Raw genomic sequence first — 15,926 nt, 5'->3', positions numbered from 1 at the left:
TCCTCCCACCAGGAATGGGTCTGGTGGGGAGGGCCAGTGAATATTTTGCCAATAATAAAATGTACTACACTCGGTGCCCGTTCATATTTGACCGTTGGCTTTGCAGGCACATCTTAGAGCTGATAGGTTAGCTTCACTGTGTAGTCATTGAATGAGGAGTCAAGTATTTTAACAGTGGAGAATGCACAAGTTAGTACATAGGGTATTTTCCCCCTATGATTATCCAGTTTCTTTAGAAAGGAATCCTTGACTCCGGCTTCATGTAATTTTGCCTGGCCATAGTTGTTCCAGAAGCAAAGAGGACTAAGTGAGCAGGCCTTCAATAAAACATCTTATTTTAGTTACACATCTTGCTCCTGTTTTTCAACATACATGAGTCTATAGTTTCCAGATTCTTCTACTAAGTTTCCTCAGAGAGTAAACCTTTGTTCTGCCTGGGAGCATTCATCTGGTTAGGTGGCATTATGGAACAATCTGGATTTAAGTCTTTTATATGTAGATGCACAAATAATTACCCCATTTTTGGTTTTGCACTCACTACTCTTCCTAACTGGGAAGAGTATCTCCAATTTCTGAACTTTTTAAAAGTCCCCTGCCATGAAATGGTTTGGCTCATTATCAGTATTCTCACCATGCACTTAAGGTTTCAGTTCTTTCCAGCCAGTTGGATTTGTTATAACTTTTCCATTTGTTTCCAACTGATCTCCCATTGTCTCCACTTCCATAATCTTTGTCCATGTGGGTTTTACCATTTTATACTCTTTAGTGTCAATTTAGTGGCCATTTGAGAGGAAGCAGAGATAAGCACATGTGATTTAAAGTCAAAGTGTAAAGGTTTAAAGAGTATAAAAGGGAGTAGAATTGTTGAAGAGTTTTGAAACACATTGGAAGAAAAGGTAAAAATGTACTAGAACAATGTTTGAATGAACCCTGAGACAAAGGAAACTTGAGGTTGACAATGAACAATGAAGAGGGAAAAGAATAAATATAAACTGGAAAAAAGGAGCAAAATTCCTTAACATAATGAAATGGACATAATAAATGTGAATAACCAAGTCATAATTAATACGGAAGATAAAAATATAATAAAATAAGTAAAATAATATCTTAATAATAACCTTAATGAGCTCTTATATATTTGTTTTTAAACATGAGATGAAGTTATATTTAAAAAAAAATACCTGTAATAAGATTTAGATCCAAGGGTGGAAAACATGTTTCGTTCATTTTTAAATTTCCACTTCCAAGCAGAGTGCTTGGAATGTAATTCAATCGCTGTTGCTTGAAGGCCTTAATGCCTTCATGATTTAACATAATTGAGGGTCACAATACCAATTTAGTAATTTTAATTCAGAAAATTTGTGCAATAAGAATCTGGCATCTGCAGTTATTTAAACAGTATATGAAAACATAGGCTATATTTGGTAAAGGAGCCCATGTTCAGGGAAATATGATAATATTTACAGGAGTCTTTCATTTGCAAAACATTTTGTACTCCTAAAATTGCTCAACATTATTCTTTGTTTAATAATTACTGCCAGGATTTGAGGTAGGACCACTTACGTAAGAGAAGTACAAAGTTTTATAAACTTTGAACAAAGTTACAAGAACTTAGATTTATTTGTTGTAGACATATGTGTTCATTCAAAAATATATATATTGAACACCTATGTTTCTGGCACTCATGCATGTTTTAGTCGTAGCGATGAACAAAACAGTGAGACATCCTTTTTCTAGTGGAGCTTATATAGTAATGGTGTTGACAGCTGTTGTGAGACCTCGGTTCTTGTCTTCTAAGCTTAAAAGAAATAAGAGATAAACGGCAAAGGAGATGCAGCATAACTTATCGTGAAAGAAAAAGAGTATTTTGAAAGTTAAGTGCAGAGTAGACAGTGCATCCCGAGAGAATTCAGGGTGGGCTACTCGTAAGGATGAGACAGCAAAGACTGGCACTAGGGAGACTCCTTTCGTGGAAGTTTTACATGATTAATCATAAGGAGGTGGGAAGAGGTGTTACTAGTAAGCATGTTCTGGATGGTCATCTGGGTGCACATGCGCAGTAGCTGTACATGCTTGTTTATACATTGCATGTCTCATTAGCATCTTAAATCTCACAGAGGGATGTGTTTTTTACCATCATGATGAGCAAAGGGTCAATCTGAGGACAGGTAAAATTAAAGTGTGCATGCTCTCTACAGGGGAAATTCCCTACTGAAGATAGCTTTGCTTGAATGCACGTAACTACAATGAGAATGCTGAGGCTTACTGTGTTGATTGTAGGGCCCCACGGTTGCCATGTCCCAACGACATGACTACCTATCCTGCCTCAACAGTGGTAGAGGCACAGTGAAAAAAATCAGTAAAATATATAGCATATTGAATTGTTATAAAATTTATGGAGAAAACTAAAGCAAGAGAGTGGAAAATGTTCCTGAAAAGTTGGCATTTGAGTAAAACCCAAACTTGATAGTGAGGGAAGAGTATTCCCAAAAGAGTCAACAGCAAATGCAAAAGCCATGAAGTGCTACAGGTTTTGTATTTTTGAAGAATTAAAAGAAGAGAAGTTTGACCTGCGTAGGATGTGAGTAGGGAAAAGTAGAAGTTAAGTAAGATAGATGATAGGGAAACAAAGTTTAAAAAACTTCTCAGGGGCCATTAAAGGGACTTTGGCTTTTACTATAAGTGACATGAAAAACTAATGAGGATTTTGAGTAGGGCAGTAAAAGCTCAAAAGGAATTCCTTTTTTTCTGAGTTCACTACAAGTTCTAATAAAAATATTCAGTGACTAAATAAAAGTTAGTATACAGTTTAGCTGTTCTTACACATGTTTGAGGCTGAGCTTCTTTTATCATTAAATGTATACTGTAAAAGATAAATGGCATTTGTGGCATCAAAAATTTTAATCCAGCCCATATCCTATCCATTTACCACATAAACGTATATGGCTTCCCAAGGTAACACTGCGTGTGACCACAGAGTTTCCTTTTGGCCACATGGTCAAAAAAGTTCACTTACTTTTAAAATCTATTAACACAATACATAAAATTAAAATGTCAAATGAGAAAAAACAATGTTGTCATCTCAAAAGTTCCCCAAATGAACTTAATAAAATACAAACAATGTTTTAACAAAATCCTTCAGAAAATAGATGAACATCAATATGGATATTTCCCAACATAATAAAGGATATTAAATTTAAGCCAAGAATTTATATTATAAACTTACTGTTGCTTTCTGATTAAAATTACAATGAGTTGAGTATCCCTGGCAGTCAGAATTCTACAATGGCCTTCAAGTTTCATGGCCCCACTACACCCAATACACACACACACACACACACACACACACACACACACACACACACACAATCTCTTCTATAATCCCCTTCCATTTAGTACAGATCTAATTTATGAAAATGATGAAATATCACTCCCATGATTAGTTTACTAATCAGTTGACCTTGGGTTAATAAAAAGGGGTATTAACCTGGCAAGTCTGAGCAGTAGGATTTATGACCTATTGAAACCATGAGATAATAATTGCCTGTGGTTTTAAGTTGCTATTCTGTGGTAATTTGTTATGCAGAAATAGAAAACTGAAACAGACTGCAAAATATCACCATTGTGATATTACACAAAAGAAAGCATATTTATCTAGGGAAAATTCTGTGGTAATTAAGTGAAGATCATTTGAACTAAAATAAGTTAATGTATATATACATGAATACACAGGTATAAAATAATAAGCTCAAAAATGGACTCATTTCTTGGTAGTAATAAAATAATTCTAAAAACCTAAAACAAGCCAACAAAAAATACAATGGGTCCATATGTTTAAATGCATGCGGCATTTCCTCTTTCAGTACCACATACTCTTCCTACAACCTCTCAAGCTTCATTTCATCAGAGACACTGTCCCTAAATTTTATTAGATTGAAGTCAATCCCTATATGCTCTTGGTGCTTCACATACCTCTCTCGTTTTATTAATTATGATATTACAATTATATCTTCATATTGCTTGTTCTTTTATTATTATTTTCTCCAATGGATGACATGAAAAGCTCTCTTTGGATAGGTGTTTTTCTTCAGGACTTCTGTAGAGGTTAGCCCTCAAAAATTGTTATAAATATTTATAAATGATGAGATAGAATATAAATGTTAATTATTCCTAAGTTAGTTTATAGGTTTGATAAAGTATCAGTTACTGAATAGCACAGGTAGCCTGTAACAGAGACCCTTCATTATGTAGTGAAAATAGTCAACAAAAGATGAAGTAAAAGAGATGTTTAAATGTGTGTACCTGTGTGTGTTTCTGCATTTATTGTATTGCCAAGTTAATTTCTGAATTATTGCATGTCACTTTTTTGTTGGCAAAATAAAGGCAGTGTGGTAAGGAAAAAATTGTGATCGAATTTGATTAACCTCTATTTAAAGATAAGAAAATATATAAGTATTTAGTCATTCTCATCTAATGTAGAGTCTCAAAGGTAGGGCAATACCTTTGATTATCTTTAAATCAATATCAATGATTTTATTCTACTGGAGTTAATAGGTATTTACACAATCAAATAAATCAAGGATATGAACTCTCAAAATGATTATCACCCTTTTATAATTATAGGTAATTACTTATTAGTGTTAATTATCACTATAGTTAATAATTTATTCAACAAATAGAGCAGACCAATAAGGCAGGACTTATGATGACATATAAAATCAACCCTAGGACACTTGATTGAGGAAAATGACCTTTTAAGGACTGAGAGATCAGTAGTGCCACCTGCAATATCTACGAAGGGGACTATAGTGTAGAGCCAATGAATGAAAAAGCAAGAAATGATGATAAAGAGGATATTTTCTCATAAGAATAGAGAGCAATAAAGGTAAGGCAAATGGATGAGAAAACAAAGGAAGTAAAAGCAAAATTAGCAACTGAGAAAAATGTGGGAGATGAAAATATTAATCACGGGGAAAAAAAGAAAGGGAAACAAATATGAGGAAAGGAACAATGTCCATTATAGGAGAAACAGAAATTTATCATAGAAGGGAGAAAAATATCTGAGTAAAAAATATGAGAGGATAAAGATAAATATAAAGGCAATAAAAAAGTGATAGGCAAGAGGTAATGCAACTGAACGGTACAGAAAGTAGAAAAGAGTGAAAATATTGGAATGCAAGAGAAACACACAGAGGAGACAGACTGAGAGAGGAAGAATGAAAGTGAGAAGGCCCAGGATACAGTAAGTCATTTTAAGAGAGAATGAAAATGGAATGAGAAGAAAAATGAAAGTGGATGAATATAAAAGACAGTAGGGGGATATCTGAACATCAGCAGGATTAATATTTCCAAGCAATTATTGTGGAAGCAAATAAATGTTCTTAAAATTCTTATTCTACTATAAGTCATAGGTATTCAAGTAATTAAACTAAGAACATTACCCATAAATATAATCACCCACTTTAACAATTAATGTAATTACATATTAGTGTCAATTCTGATGGTGTTTAGTCATTTATTGAACATATAGAGCAGGCCAATAAATGAATGTAAGAAATGACAAAATCAATTCTACGTGTGCTTGTGCACCGTTGTGCATGTGTGTGTGTGTGTGTGGTGCTGTCTCTCCTCACCTTCCTTTCCAGCCCTGTTAGGAGGAACTCATTGTAGAGCCTACATCACAGTGTGGGGAACTGATGATTAATGAGGGAGAGTGTTTTCAAATCTAAGGTTCTTCATGATCGCTAAACAGTAAAACCACAGGGAACAACAGAACACCTGTGCCAGTACTACCTAACAATGAAAAATGAGAAGAGTGTTGCTTTTCCCTCCTTTGTCTTTCCATAAGAGAGAAAAATCTTTCAAAAGTTGACGGAGATTTTGACATCTGGTGCTAAGCCAAAGTCCCATAACTATTCCATAAATATGCTTCAAAATATAACATGCTCTCTAGCTGGGTGCCTGGGAACTTTCCTGCATCAAATTATTTATGAGTGATAGATAAACTACAGTTGTAAAGATGTTTATGGGTGTTTTCAAAGATGGTTTCATGTCCTCCTGCCAGATTTCTATGGGTAGCTGGAACATACATACTTGGTGCTGCATAGCAACCTGTACTACTAAATAAAAATAAAATTCCGAGATGTTGTTTCAAACATTCACTGAAGTCCATGTTATTTCCGTTAATGCCTTTGTCTTTTTAATGCAGCCCTTAGATTTCCCAATCAATTTTCACCGACTTTCTAATTTGGACTTCAGTAATATGCAGCAATCTCATCAGAAAATACATTTAGCACATGGCTAAATTACTGGGTTGGAATTTCATTTTCTTTGGCATTTTAAGATAGTCTGAGTAAACTGATAGTAAATGCTCTGGGGACAATAGGCCTCTTTTATCAGTGTACAGCTCTCCACTCAGTGTTAAATTATTTCTTGAAATGGGTAGTTGGAGAGAATAATACTGAGAAGAGAAACATTAAATATGTTTGACTAAGCTAAGAGCCCCAGAATATATTTTAAATTAGTAGGTTCAGTATTATCACCCTTAATTTAGTTCAGTCACAAATATACTGTGTTGTAGGATAGCACATTTTTCAAATAAACAGGGACCAGAGCAGCAGAATTAGCTGACACTAACTGAATGGCAATTTTAAGGATTTATTTTTCTGTTGAAATGAGCTCCTAGCGATAAATGTAGAAGACTCTGGAAATGGACTGGTGCAATTCAGAAATCTACAGAAGCTCCTTGACTTATGATGAGGGTGCATCCTGATAAACACATCATAAGTAGAAAAGACCCTAAGTTAAAAATGCATGTAATGCCCCTAACCTATTGAACATCATAGCTTAGCCTAGCCTACCTTAAAAGTGATCAGAACAGTTACTGTAGCCCACAGTTGGGCAAAATAATCTAACACAGAGCCTATTTTACAATACAGTGTTGAATATATCTTGTAATTTATTGGACAGTGAGCTGAAAGTGAAAAGCAGAATGGTTGTATGGGTACTCCAAGTATGGTTTCTAATGAATGGGTATTGCTTCCACACTATTGCAGTAAAAAAATCGTGAGCTAAATAATAGTAAGTTGGGGGTCATCTGCATTTTTCTAAATTTTGGTGACAAATTCTTGGTTTAAAAATAAAAACATCTAGGTGCAGAATTAGAGTGAAACATCAGGGCTGGAAGGGCAGTAGGGCATGAGGGTGACAAACACCCAAGGACACATCTTTGAAACCTCACATTCTACTTCAACCTAGCCTTTCCTTTTTATTCCTCTTCTTCTCCTACATGAAAGAGGAAACAGTCCCTAAAGCCAATTTCAGCCCCTCCTCATGTTAGTTCTCAGTACTTCATGATTGTTTAAAATGTGTGATCTTTTCCCATCTTTTCTAAAACCTCCTAGGTATCTTGCCTTTTCGCTGTTATTGCAATCTCTCCAGAAAATTGCTGCTGACTTGTAACCCATTCTTCCTCATTTTTTTGTCTTTCCATTGGCAAAGTCACATGGTATAGTTGTGAGTCAATACCATAATAGAACATTAACATACATATGCATATCAGGATATTAGAGAAAATATGAAGAATAAAGCAACTGTATAAATTTGCAGCACCATCCAAAAAGTGGTAAAATTTCCACCACTGCTCTCTTACATAAATATATTTTTAAAGATTAAAAGCATGTGGGAAGATATACTAAACCAATCTGTTTTATCTAAATCAGTATGATTTACTTCGTCTACATATTTATAGCCAATTTTTAGTCAATCAAAGTTATTTATACACACACAAACACACACACACATATATATATATAAAATACACACACACACACAAACGAATTCCTCAGCTAAGCATATTGCTATAAGATATAGTGTAATGGGTTTTGAAGGATAAACAGTTGTTCCTTTAGGAAACAGAAGAAATAGCCCAATTTTCAATCTACTGCATATATTTTAAGTGAAATTAGTGGGATGTCTTCATGCAAGAAAGATCCACTAAGAAGGGCGATGGTTGATATTTGGTCTTCATTCAGAAAAGTTGCTTTGACCTCAACTGAAAGTACTGAGAAGAACAGAAAACAATACTGTATGTTATATTGAGGAGCTGAAGCACATTTATTGTGACATTTGATGATAGTATAATAATGTGCCTCGGTACCATATTATTTGGTGTGCCATTCTTAGATCTTATGTTGCCATAACGACAGAATATGTGTGTGTGTTTAGTAGAAAGACAATCCTTTTTTTTTCCAGTCAATTTTTTCTTTGATCTATAGAACTTGCTTCTTTTCTCTGAAGTTTTCACAATACAGCATGATAGAAGGAGCACAGGTAATAATTACAGAAACTTCAAGAGAAAAAGAATACATGTTTTAAATGAAAGCGTTAAGTCCCTTGCCTTATGTCCTAAGACACTTAAAGATGATTGAAGTGATTCCTTTCTGTATCTATCATAATGCCCTTTTCCCCTTATCAGAGACAAACTAAAGATACAAAGGTTATGGCTTTCTTGATTAATCTGTGTGACAGGGGCAAATTGCCTGTTTTCTTTTGTTCCTTGTGTTTTCTTTTTTTTTTTTTTTTTCCTATAGAGTGCCAGAGGCAGGGAATTCCTATGCTTCACTAGTGACTCATAAGAAAACTTAACAGAAGGTCTCTACTGCCCACTGGCCCTGCAGTACCTGACTGATGTGGTCCCAAACTAAAGTAGGCTAACCTTCATTGAACCAAGCACTTCAGAGGCATGGGAAGAAGTATGGGGGAAGGAGTCCTTGCACTCTGGCAATGAAAGAAAGTAAGTCTGCTATTTTGCTGTTAGTTGTGTTATTTATATTTTTGAAGACAACCTTTTGTTATCACTGTTACCTGTAGAGTTACTGTATTTTGTAGTTACTGTATTATCTTAGGAGTTAAAAAATATAGGTCTCTGTGAAAGCCTCAGTTTTCTAGATTGTAACATGGATTTAATAACATATAATATTTTTGGTGAGAATTATGTTAAATAATCTACGCCAATGTTTAAAAGACTACCTACAAAAAACTTTGAGCATAATCAGTGATAATTACCATAATTACATGAAGTGATGTGGAAAACACTGAAGGGGCTCTTTAGGCTACTGCTGAGCTGATGACATATACTCTTTACCCCTGAAGTCACTGTTCCCCTTTTCCTTCAGTATAGAAGAGTTCATCAAGTTTGCATTTGATAATCCAGTTCACATTTGATAATCTTCTTGCTAACTATCACCCATGACCCCAAGCCAACACAATAAGCTGTTAAGAGGCACTATGCTAGGTATTAATACTTTGTAGCATTTACCGTGGTGATGTAGGGCAGGGAGTTACTCATAAAACCATTATTTTACATATTTTACAATTTCAAAGAAACATCACATGTATTTTCAGTAGCAAATATGTACACACATTTAATATTTGATATGAATATCTTATCAGTGGTCCTCAAATCCAGCTGTGCATCAGAATTACCATGGAGAGTATTACAAATGTAGGTTTATGGGCACACCAACACTGATGTTATGATTTGGTAGGAAAAAAGTAGGGCCACAAAACCTACATCTTGACAACTTCTAAGACTATTCTGATATAAAATCCAGTTTCAGAATTAGAGTTCTGTAGTAGTTACAGTACTTAAACTTATATTAACTTCGTGGTAAACACACACACACACACATACACACACATGCCCTATTTGCTACTTTAATTTTCCTTCTCCTCATGTATTCACAGCAATCCTAAGAAAGAGACAATATGATACCCTACATAACAAAACATAGGATGTACTGTATTTGCTTTTAGCACAATAGAAAGACATGCCAGAAAAAAATGTAGACCTGAGAGAAAAATATTCTATAATGCTTTGCAAAATTCTCATTATTTTAATCATGTAAAAAGGACTGAATTTAATTTTTGCAAGTTTTTCTTTTCTTTGCATGTTAAGTATTGAAATATCTTCAATATTGTGATCTCTTCCAATTTATCTCAGCAAAAAGCAAGGGCTATATTCTATCATTGTGGCCTATTTTTGTATTTCTATTTATGAGGTAGGCCATCATTATAATGTTAAGTAATTAATGAGATATGAACAGTAAAATTATTATGGGGCTTTAAATCATTTAAAGTCTATTCAGTATTATTACATCTTTGACAAAGGAAAATAAAATTCATGATGAAAATGAGAATTACAACCTCATCTAAACTAATCTAACTGTGGTTTTTAAATACCACTTGGATCAATGCATTAGCTCTCCCTGATAACTGTCAGTCTCAATATATAGGTGACTGACCTAACTTTATAGTATTCACCATAACTCCTTAGCTACAGCTGACAGTACTGAAAATTGCGTGGGATTATTTCTCCTACGTCTAACGTGGTCTTGCATATTAACATTGGCTAGTTGAATGCATGTTCCCTAAAAGCATCCCTCCTTCAAATTTGAGCTCCCATGTAATGTGTTTAGATTTTATTTTCTTCAGTTTCAATTAACTGGCCAAAATCCAACCTAACCTTGTAGAAGAAACAACTAGTAACAGTGTTATCAAAGGACTCAAACACGCATGTGTGTTTAGACATTTGGTGTATTCTGTTCTGCTTATGTATAGGAGATGGTTCATGAAGCCATTTGAAAAAGTTGCTTTTCCCACTTTCAAGCTAAACTCTGTGTAACAATTTTTTTAAGCTATCCCCATGCATTCGAAGCACTTGGGCCTTTTCTTGCATTCTACATTTTTCAGTATGTGTGCCAGCTTGTCCTCTATCCTCTGAATTCACCCAGTTCAAGTCCTGGTTTAAAACATTTTATTAATTATACTCTTTTAAAAGAAGATGTCATAAATTCTATGTATGAACAAATACACAGTCATGACTTCCCATTTTATTACAGTAACTATGATGCTAAGAAATAGAGAATAAAAGTATGCAAACTTGGGAATTAAAATGACTTAGATTTTACTCCATAAATCTGTGGTAATCTTGGGCCAGTTCTTATTACACTAAGCCTTTGTTCCCTCATATGTAAATGGGAATAAATATGCTTACCTTCTGCTTCACAATGTGGTTATGAGTTTAGAATAAGTCAATTTATGTGAGGATGCTTTGGAACTGTGAAGCATTACATAGAAAAATTATGTTATTAAAATAAGTAACTTCCAATTTAATATCTCAGTTGTATAGAGTAAAAGATTGAATAGGTTTTTGTATATAGCAGATTTGGCCAGGAATCAGTACCATGACTTCTGTGAAATATGGTTAATAATGTCTAAAAGTTAGGACTTCCCTGAAGATTAATAAGATCAAGTTTATCTCTTGACTGCCTCTCCCCTCCAATCCCTACTTCCTAAAACTTATCCTGTTTTCCAAATCCATACATCTCAGGCTTTTGCACATAAAAGTTTGATTATATAAGCATATAACTGTAAAAATACACACACACACACACACACACACCACACACACAACAACCAAATGAAAATCCTCCTCTCTGGTTTCCCTTGGAAGCTATGTATCTCCATCACGAAATGTCACCATGATGATTTTATGTTTTTCACTGACTACTAGGTTATACCATAAGTTCCTTGAAATATAGGAAAATTGACTTAATCTGCTTTATATTTTCATGATCTGACACGTCATATACTTAACACTCAATAAACATTTTTAGAATTAAAGTAAGTAGCTCAGCAATGGGCATTCAATTTCACATGAATTCATGTGAATATGAATGCCCATTGCTGAGCTACTGATTATAGAAACTGTGTTGTAATTCTTACTTATTAGATTAAATCCAACTTCTTCTCTGTTATTTGGAAATAATAAAAAAAACCCTGATGTTATACTGAGTATTATAATAAGATACATTTTATTCAGAGAAAGTGTTTTTCTGTAATAAGCTGTTTATTACAGTAAAATTCCGTTTAAAAATTCTGGTAGGTATTAAGAATGATAACACTATTTATCCTTAAGATGTTTGTCCTATACTCAGAGGACATATAGTCATATATTATATTGGAAATATTATTCATGCCATTTAAGTTCCAGAACAACTGCAAAATATCGCCATTGTGATATTACACAAAAGAAAGCATATTTATCTAAGGAAAATTCTGTGGTAATTAAGTGAAGATTATTTGAACTAATATAAGTTAATGTATATACACATGAATACACAGGTATAAAATAAAAGCTCGAAAATGGACTCATTTCTTGGTAGTAATAAAATAATTCTAAAAACCTAAAACAAGCTAACAAAAAATACAATGGGTCCATATGTTTAAATGCATGCGGCATTTCCTCTTTCAGTACCACATACTCTTCCTACAACCTCTCAAGCTTCATTTCGTCAGAGACACCGACCCTAAATTTTATTAGATTGAAGTCAATCGCTATATGCTCTTGGTGCTTCACATACCTCTCTCGTTTTATTAATTATGGTATTAAGATTATATCTTTATATTGCTTATATGTATAAGCAATTAATACATCTTTTTATACAGTAGTCATATAATCCATTAAGTATGTTTACCCACAGTGGAATTGTAACTGGGATGGATGACATGAAATCAACCTTATAACTTCTCAGAAACTCATAGTTGCACAATAGCAAGAATGAATAAAAAGGGAAGAGTCTCACTCTGACCTTTTTTTAATCTGTAAAATTTAAAATTAAAAAATTAATCGTTTTCTTCAAATACAAGTAGGGTTTGGAGCTCCCATGGAGTGGCTTGCCCAGCAGCCTTTCATCCTCTTATTGAATCTCTGAAGATATATGCAATGCATGGTGAAAGCACTACCCTCCACTTTCTGCATTTTCTTGGTCTTTCCTTTCCATTCCCCTCAAAAGTCTATAAAAGCAGATATTAGGGATTGAAGGAGGTAATGATCACGATTGGTTACTGAGGTGGGAAGCGCTGCCTATAATCCTAAGAAATGTTACTTTCCCCCAGACAAACATTAACAGTGCAAGACACAGTGAGAGTCACAGATCCATGGATGGACGATCCTTTTGAGGACAATAGAGGGGGAATTTGGATAAGTTTCCTGAGTGAGAAACCTTCCAGATGGCAATCTGAAAGTTAGTTGTTCCTTCTCAAAACACAGAGCTTTCTCAAGAGAAAGATAACACTCTCTTTCATCAGAGTGAGTGAGGTAAGTTTTCAACAGAGTTAATCTGGAATTGGAAAACAAAATGTGTGCAAGGAGTTTTGTTGTTGTTGTTGTTGTTGTTTGTTTGCTTACATAACATAGTAGAAATACCTGATGTTTTGCGGTTGAGGCAAAACCTCCTCTAACACAAGAATACAATGTTTATAATGCATCCGAGGACCTTTCCAATCAGGAATAACAGCACAGAATTCAAAGAGGTCAACACAGGCTAGAGTATGAAGCAAACTAGAAGGGGTTATGAGTCTCATGCTCTACCAACTGAGCTAGTCAGGTGACCATAGAAGAGAAACAGGACACAGAAGTGACCCGATTACTTCCCAGTCCTCAAACTGCAGTTAGGATTCATCACTAATAAGGAAAATTGCTGATTATTGTTCATACTTGAATATGTTATATAGGTGATTATGTATACATTTAAGTTAATCAGTCACTGCATTCCTTTAACCATTTTGAAATTGAGTTGTTTTTAATACATTTATTTGATTGAAAAGTTAAGATTAAAACAAATTAAAAACCCAAATGTACATCAGCAATAGATTATTCTTACAATTCTATACAATTGAATACTAATAAACAATAAAAAGAAGCTATAGTTACACTAAATAAGGATCTTCAGTAAAAGAAGTCAAACACAAGTTTATCTAATATTTTATTTATATTAAGTTCTAAACAGAAAAACTACTATACTGTGATATGACGGTACATATAAAAATGGATAATGATTTTTATGGGGTGTGTGTGTGTGACTAAAAGAGGCTATGGAGGTTGGGGGGCCTCTGGATGATGGTAATATGATTCTTTGATCTAGATGCTGGTTACTAGGATTTTATCACTTTGGGGAAATTTTACCAAGTTATAGAGAATGACTTCATATGTCATCTTTCATTTGAAAGGGTTCAAAATAAATAAACACACAGGTCATGAATGTAATATATCAAAGAAATACATGGCAGGACAATTTTCTTGTCAACAGCTCTCATATTTGCCATCCCAACCAGCATACTCCACACGTCAATGAACAATTTGCCAACTCCAAATATCCTAATACTTCAAATTTGATGCTTTGGTTCCTTTTGTCCCCCCAGCTGGGATCATCTACCTTTTCTCTCCCCTGGAAAAACCAAGTTCAATCCACAAAGCCCATATAATATTTCTCTGAACTTAAGAGCTCTTGATCTGAACATCTTTACATCTTTGATTATCTCTAAATGAACTTTTTTTTTTTTTTTTGAGACAGAGTCTTGCTCCTTCACCCAGGCTGAAGTGCAGTGCTGCAATCTCGGCTCACTGCAACCTCCGCCTCCCAGGTTCAAGCAATTCTCCTGCCTCAGCCTCCTGAGTAGCTGGGATTACAGGCACACGCCACCATGCCTGGCTAATTTTTGTATTTTTTTGGTAGAGATGGGGTTTCACCATGTTGGCCAGGCTGCTCTCAAACTCCTGACCTTGTGGTCCGCCTGCCTCAGCCTCCCAAAGTGCTGGGATTACAGGCATGAGCCACCACACCCGGCCTAAATGAACTTTTTTTGGTGCCTGTTACAGTTTGTGTGCTTGTCCTACTCTTTCTCTTAAACATGAAGTTTCCGTAAGTCAGGGGCTATGCTTGCCATCTCTGTATTTCCATCTAAAGTACTTGGCATAGCCCCTGGCCTATATTAGGTACCACAATCTGTAAACATTTGTACAATCGAATGATACTTACAGCCATTTTTGACTGCAATATCTTTATATTCCACACAATTTTTGAGGTCATTTTGCAGTTCTTCAGAAGGCTATGATCTTTTAATCTATGGTCAAGGATAAGATTACTTGTGGTACTTCATCACAGTATAACATAACAGCAAACTTTAATTGTTTAATATTTCATTCTGCAAGATCTGCCTAATAGATGGAAAGAATGGTTCCTTTCTTATCGGAGTGAATGTTCCAGGGAGACTAATATATATATATATATATATATCCTGTAACTATATTGCAACAAAACAAATTATCAACTCCACTCATGCTGGGGCTGAAACTTTCTACCTTGATTTGCATTCACTAAACAACTTGGGCTAAGCCTAGTTCTGAGAATCAAATCATTACTATAAATATAATGATCTGTTATGCTGCTCTCTCTCTCTTCATGATTGCTGTTTTTCTTCCTTGAACCTGGAACGCAAAGAATTAGGAGAAAGTTGCAAGTCTAGAAGGTGAAATCAAGGATGTATTCTTCATACTATTACACAAAATTAAGGAAGCTGTGACAAATTTTTTAATCAGAAGGAGCTCTATCTGCACTAGACAATACTATTCACTTTAGGTCTGTTTAGATAGAGACCAGTTCTGTCTCTCGGTTGAGGGGATTACCATAATTTTCATTTTTTATTTCAGAAGGCTTAATGTCTCTACAGTTTCTTTTTGAACCTCAACAGTCAACTAAGTCATGCAGACAGTTTTTTACATAACCTTCCCACCTGCCACTTGTTTGGCACATTATACTGCTTGGGAGAACAGTGAACCAGCTGTAAACAGGTCCTGAGGAGAAGCTTCCAGATTGCAACAGTTTAAGTTCTGATTGCTTCCCTCCTGGCTATGACATTGTTTTTCCCTAACATTGAAATACCATTATTTTCTTGATACAAACTTTGTTTACTGCTTGTGATCGTGTTGCCTAGGGTTTCAAAAAATTAGTCCCCCTTAAATAATCCAAGAAGAAAAAAGATCATCTAAAAGAAAGCACAGTTACTATGCAGTATCTTTCAAG

General features: G+C 34.7%; 1 long non-coding RNA gene across 1 annotated transcript in view; it reads left to right on the top strand.

Moving 5' to 3' along the window:
* Positions 1–8,218: 8,218 nt before the first annotated feature.
* LOC105740236 overlaps positions 8,219–15,926 on the top strand; it is a 33,023-nt gene continuing 25,315 nt past the window's right edge. The window contains exons 1-3 of the long non-coding RNA XR_001116256.1: positions 8,219–8,331; positions 8,592–8,794; positions 12,961–13,162. This is a non-coding gene — a long non-coding RNA (uncharacterized LOC105740236). The remainder of the gene's footprint in view (positions 8,332–8,591; positions 8,795–12,960; positions 13,163–15,926) is intronic.

This window comes from Nomascus leucogenys, chromosome 8, assembly GCF_006542625.1.
Source record: "Nomascus leucogenys isolate Asia chromosome 8, Asia_NLE_v1, whole genome shotgun sequence".
In the NCBI taxonomy this organism is placed as follows: Eukaryota; Metazoa; Chordata; class Mammalia; order Primates; family Hylobatidae; genus Nomascus; species Nomascus leucogenys.
The sequence above is the reverse complement of the archived record's forward strand: the minus strand, read 5'-3'. Positions and strand labels throughout refer to the sequence as shown.